Below are 6,102 nucleotides of genomic sequence, written 5' to 3'. Positions count from 1 at the left end.
TCTCCTTAAGCTGCCACAGATAATATTAGTCAACTTTGTTGCTGTATTTTTATCCCGTTTTTTTTTTCCTTATTATTTATAGAGCAGTAATTGAAGTCTAGTGATAAAGGAGAATAGATCTTTTTTTTTTATTTTTTTTTTAATGCCGGCAATTTTTGGGTGTGTGTTCTAAAAATACCAAGATGTAGACAACTTCTGTCTTCTATTTTGCTATAGACAGAGGATCATTATCTGAATGCTCATAAGATGTATAATTGGGGGGACCAGCAGTTAGCGTAATGGCTATGTCACTGGACTCCCATGTAGTCGACTGTGGTTCGAGTCCCGGACTTGGTGGCTTAAATTCACACAGGCTGCATGTGCGTGCATGCCCAAGATCCTGAGAGGAGAATGGAGGAGAAGGGATTGCGGCGTGGCCATCCCTTTAGGGGGGTGATTTCTCGCTTTCTGTCTTAGGGGGGTCTCGCTTTCTGTCTCTCTGTCTCTCTCTGTCTCTCTGGCAAGCACATGTGCCCTATAGCAAAAACCTCTCCAAAAAAAAAAAAAAGAAAAAAATTTAAAAAGATGTATAATTGGGAAGCTGTCTCACTATTTTCCTAAAATATGGAAAAATTATATTATTTCATATAGAATGAGAATTAATAATAACTTTGTTATATGAATTTCACGAGTTATGAAAAAAAAATAAAACCATAAACTCTCAATTCTGCTACTTGATGTTTTTAGTGAGTATAACTGGGCGTCCTTACACCTCAAAAAAGTCTTCCTTTGAGGGGAGAGGGCCGCTGGTGGCGTGGTAGTTAGGGTGCTGGATTCCCATATGGCAGATGGCAGCTTGAGTCCTGGACCTGGTGGCGTGCTTTCTCACTTTCCCTCTCTCTCTCTGTCTCTCTGGTGAACACAAGTGCCTTATAGCAAATTTAAAAATAATAATGATAATAATAAAAACAAATAAATAAATAAATATTTTTAAAAAGCCTTTCTTGGGCTGACTCCATAGGCTAGTTAGTGGTTGAGGGGGCCAGATCCCACATGGCTGAACACAGTTCAAAATCCAGCATGGTGGCTTGCAAAATGCACCAGCTGTGTGTGCACATGTGTCCCAACTCCTGACAAAGATGGAGAAATGAAAAGATACTGTTGGGGAGGCTGGCAGGTGGTGTGGTGATTAAAGGTGTTGGATTCCCACATGGCTGACCATGGTTCAAGTCCCGGATCTGGCAGCTTGCTTTCTCACTTTCTCTCTCTCTCTCTCTCTCTCTGTCCCTCTATGATCAAATTGAAATAGATAAATAAAGTTAAATAAAATCATTCTTAAAAAAAAAAAAAGAAAGAAAGAAAGAAAAGATACTGTTGGGTGACCATGCCCCATCGGGGGTGCTTTTCCCCTCTTTTTTTTTTCTCTCTGTCTCTCTCTGGAGAGTACATGTACCATCCCCCTCCCCTCCTGGCAGACATTTTAAAAAAGATAAAAATGAAATCCTATCACATGCTACAACATAAGTGAGCCTTGAGGACGTTCTGCTAAATAAGCCAGTCACAAGGAGGAAACATTGCATGATTTCAGAAAGTATTTAATGTGGCCAGACTCAGAAATGAAGTAGAATGGTGGTCGGCGTGGCTGGGAGGAGGAGGTGGTTGTTCGTAAGCACAGTTTCACATTTGTGACTTGAAAAAGCTCTGGAGATCTGCTCCCCAGTAGTGTGAGCACAGTCAACACTGCTGGACTGTACATTTAACAGTGGCTAAATCAGGGCATTTTTATGTTTTCCTTCAGTTTAAAAAAGTCACTGTGGGAACCAGCAGTTAGCGTAATGGCTATGTCGCTGAACTCCCACATAGTCGACCGCGGTTCGCGTCTCAGACCCGGTGGCTTAAAACTCATGCCAGACACGTGTGCATGCGTGCCCAAGATCCTGAGAGGAGAATGGAGGAGAAGGGATTGCAGCGTGACCATCCACCCTGGGGGGGTGATTTCTCACTTTCTGTCTCTCTGTCTCTCTCTGTCTGGTGAGTGCACGCGCCCTATAGCAAAAACCTCTCCAAAAAAAAGAAAAGAAAAGAAAAAGTCACTATGCATTGATTTAGGAGGTTTTGGGGGGGGGGAAGATAGGAACACCTGAGAGTACCACAATAAATCAGAGTTTATCAGAATGTAGGGGTAAGAGCACCAATTACGATTCTGACTCTGCTCCTCATGAGCTGGAAAACTTGTCAAGTTATTTACCTCTCTGAGTCTCAGTTTCCTCATGTGTAAAATGGAGGATAACACAAGATTTATCCTCTGGGTTAGAAGACTTAATAGAGGTAGGGACCAGCAGGTGATGTGGTGGTTGAGGCGCTGGATTCCCATGTGGCCATCCATGGTTCAAGTCCCAAACCTGGAGGCTTGCTTTCTCTCTCTTGCTCTGGTGAGCTCATGTACATTGTGGCAAATTAAAACATAATAATAATGAGAAATAAAATTTAAGTAAATAATTCTTTTTAAAAATGAATTAACTAGTACAGATAAAGGTTTAGGTACTGTGCCTATCATAGTAAGAAATCAATAAAGGTTTAATTTTTTTTTCTTAAGAATTTTTTTAAGGAATTATTAACTTTATTTATTTAAATTTGAACAGAGACAGACAGAGTGAGAAGAGTGGGAAAGCAAGAAAGCAAGTCACCAGGTCCAGGACTTGAACCATGGTCAGTCATGTGGGAGTCCAGCCCTCTTAGGCACCACACCATCTGCCAGCCACAATTCCCTCAGAATTTCAACAACTCAAGAGAATACAAATTTAGCCTTGGACAGATTGCTCTAAGTATAAACATACTGGAATTAGACATCTAAATATAACAAAAACTTAGAAGAATGTTAAACATATCAAAACTATTCCGAAGAGATTTTTTAAAAAGAATTATTTATTTATTCCGTTTTGTTATTACTATTTTTTAATTTGATGAGAGAGAGAAGGGAGAAAGCAAGCTGCTAGTTCTGGGACCTGAACCACAGTCTGCCATGGGGGAATCTAGCTCTTTTAACCACCATGCCACCTGCTAGCTCCCCTAAATGATTTAATTGTAACGTTTGTAACATAGCTTCTTCGTTGGTTTGGATGACCTATTTGTTGTCTTTCTTTGTTTTGAAAGAGATTTTTGCTATAGGGCATGTGCACTTGCCAAGAGAGAGAAATAGAGAGAGACAGAGTGGCAGAAAGCAAGAAATCATGCCCTAGGGAGGATGGCCACACTGCAATTCCTTGTCCTCCATTTTCTTGGGATCTTGGGCATGCACAAACATGTGCCCAGCGTGAGTTTTAAGTTGCCCAGTCCAGGATTTGAACCATGGTCGACTACATGGGAGTCTAGTGATGTAAACATTACACTATCTTCTAGTCCCAACCTATTTCTAGTCTGATAAATTAAAAACTTAAAAAGAGGGACCAGCAGTTGGCATAATGGCTACATTACTGGACTCCCATATAGTTGACCACGGTTTGAGTCCTGGACCTGGTGACTTAAACTCATGCTGGGCACGTGTGTGTGCTTGCCTGCCCAAGATCCCAAGAAGAGACTGGAGGAGAAGGGATTGCGGCATGGCCATTCCCCCTGGGGGATGATTTCTCGCTTTCTGTCTCTCTTTTTCAGCTGAACACATGTGCCCTATAGCAAAAACCTTTCAAAAAGAAAAAAAAAAAACTTAAAAAGAAAAGGTGGAAGTGAGAAAAAGCTACCATCCCCCATTGTCTGTATTATATACAATAATTTATATTATCTATAGATAATTTATAAATTAGAAATATATAGAAATATTTTATGTTTAAAAACTTACTAGAAAATAAAAGAAAACAACAAGTGTCATGCTGAATTTTTCTATTATGTGATGGCATATCACTCTTAATTTTTAAAAAAGAATCATTTTATTTATTAATTTATTATTTTTTAATTTAACCAGAGACACAGAGAGAGAAAGAGAAAGTGAAAAAGTAAGCTGCCAGGTCTGGTACTCGAACCACAGTCAGACATATGGGAATCTAGTGCCTTAACCACTGAACTACCAGCCAGCCCATACATTTGATTAATTTTGTTTTGGTTTGTTTTATTTTTAGAGAAGTTTTAGCTACAGGGCTCGTGCGCTCACCAGAAAGAGAGAGACAGAGAGACAGAAAGCGAGAAATCATCCCCCCAGGGGGGATGACCATGCCACATCCCTTCTCCTTCATTGACAGAGAGAGAGAGACAGTGAGAAAACAAGCTGCCAGGTCTGGGACTTGAACCACAGTCAGACATATGGGAATCTAGTGCCTTAACCACTGAACTACCAGCCAGCCCATACATTTGATTAATTTTGTTTTGGTTTGTTTTATTTTTAGAGAAGTTTTAGCTACAGGGCTCGTGCGCTCACCAGAAAGAGAGAGACAGAGAGACAGAAAGCGAGAAATCATCCCCCCAGGGGGGATGCCCCTGCCACATCCCTTCTCCTTCATTCTCCTCCTGAGATCTTGGGCACGCACGCACACACGCCTGGTATGAGTTTAAGCCACCGGGTCCAGGACTTGAACTGTGGTCGACTATATGGGAGTCCAGCGACATCGCTATTACGCCACCTGCTGGTCCCACATTTGATTAATTTTAATGCTCTGGTACTGGTAAAAGAATAGACAAATTGGGGCCAGCAGGTAGCATGGTGGTTGAGGGCACTGGACTCCCACACAGTTGACCGCAGTTCAAGTCCCAGACTTGGTGGCTTGCTTTCTCACTTTCCTTCTCTCTCTCAGTCTGTTTCTCTCTAATCAAATTAAAAATAAATAAAGGGCTCCAGGAGAGCAGGCTCCTAGGATGTCTCCAAATAAAAACGCCAGAGGTGCGAAGTGACTAGATGGAGCCAAGGCGGAGAACTAGGGAGTGGGAGATAAAGTGGCCTCGTGAATAGAAATGTCTGCCCAAACCCCAAGATTGGAAATGATGGATGAAGATCAAATAATTGTAGTCTTGGATAAGTTTGTTAGTTGTCATGAGCAAACATGTGAAGAATTTCTGAGCACTTAGTCATCTTTCTAAAGAGGATAATGTGACTAGAAGGGGACCACTTGGAACCGATTCTGCAGGAAGTATATTTACCTCCGTAAAACGTACTCACCAAAACGAACCAAATGACCGCCATCTTAGAAATAAAACCATCTTTCTTCGCACTTCATCACAATGTTCAGAAGAACAGATAGTGATGGATGAAGGCCAAAATGTTGGCGGTTTCTTTCAAGGTGATCTGAATTGGGCAGGAAAGGTGAAGGCAGACAATTTCGTGGACTTAGAAGATTTGGACATGGACTCGGATGAAGAGACTAAGCCTCAGACGAGCAAGGATTTGCTGCTTCCAGAAGTGGAAGAGGAAGGAAGCACCTTCATTCCTTCTTTGTATTCTTCCGGTGGCCCAGCCTCTCAGCCCTGAAGTGAAGCCAAAGCCCATTGTAAAAGGAACACACATGAGAAGAGACTCTTGGCGATGAAAGTCAGCCCTTCTCACTTGATGAGGAGTTTGACTATGACAGTGTGACGCTAAGCCCCAAGTTCCCTACTGCAGAGACGGAAATGGTCAAAGAGCTCTCCAAGCAAAGGAGGAAGAACAACACAGACTCAGAGCAACCCTGTGACTAACTCGTGGAGGCGTCTTTGTGTTTATTTCTGCTTTGTTCTTATTCAAACACTATTAGAATAAAAGAGAAACCTGCCATGAAAGAAAGAAAGGAAGAAAGAAAGAGAAAGAAAGAAAGAAAGAAAGAAAGAAAGAAAGAAAGAAAGAAAGAAAGAAAGAAAGAAGGGAAGGAAGGAAGGAAGGAAGGAAGGAAGGAAGGGAGGAAGGAAGGGAGGAAGGAAGGAAGGAAGGAAAAGAAAAAAGAAAAGAAAAGAAAGGAGAAAAGCAAAGCAAAGCAAAGCAAAGCAAGGCAAGGCAAGGCAAGGCAAGGCAGGCCAGCAGGTGACATGGTGGTTGGGGGCGCTGGACTCCCACCTGGCCAACCAAAGTTCAAGTCCTGGGACCAGCAGTTGGTGTAACAGCTATGTCACTGGACTCCCATGTAGTCAACCGAGGTTTGAGTCCCGGACCTGGTGGCTTAAACTCAC

The 6,102-nt window shown here is 42.0% G+C and overlaps 1 pseudogene; it reads left to right on the top strand.

Annotated features, from left to right (window-relative positions):
• The first annotated feature begins 4,917 nt into the window (after window positions 1-4,917).
• On the top strand, window positions 4,918-5,637 carry LOC102480752 (uncharacterized protein C11orf74 homolog pseudogene; annotated as a pseudogene).
• Window positions 5,638-6,102: the final 465 nt, after the last annotated feature.

This window comes from Tupaia chinensis, unplaced genomic scaffold (assembly GCF_000334495.1).
Source record: "Tupaia chinensis unplaced genomic scaffold, TupChi_1.0 Scaffold000028_1, whole genome shotgun sequence".
In the NCBI taxonomy this organism is placed as follows: domain Eukaryota; kingdom Metazoa; phylum Chordata; class Mammalia; order Scandentia; family Tupaiidae; genus Tupaia; species Tupaia belangeri.
The sequence above is the reverse complement of the archived record's forward strand: the minus strand, read 5'-3'. Positions and strand labels throughout refer to the sequence as shown.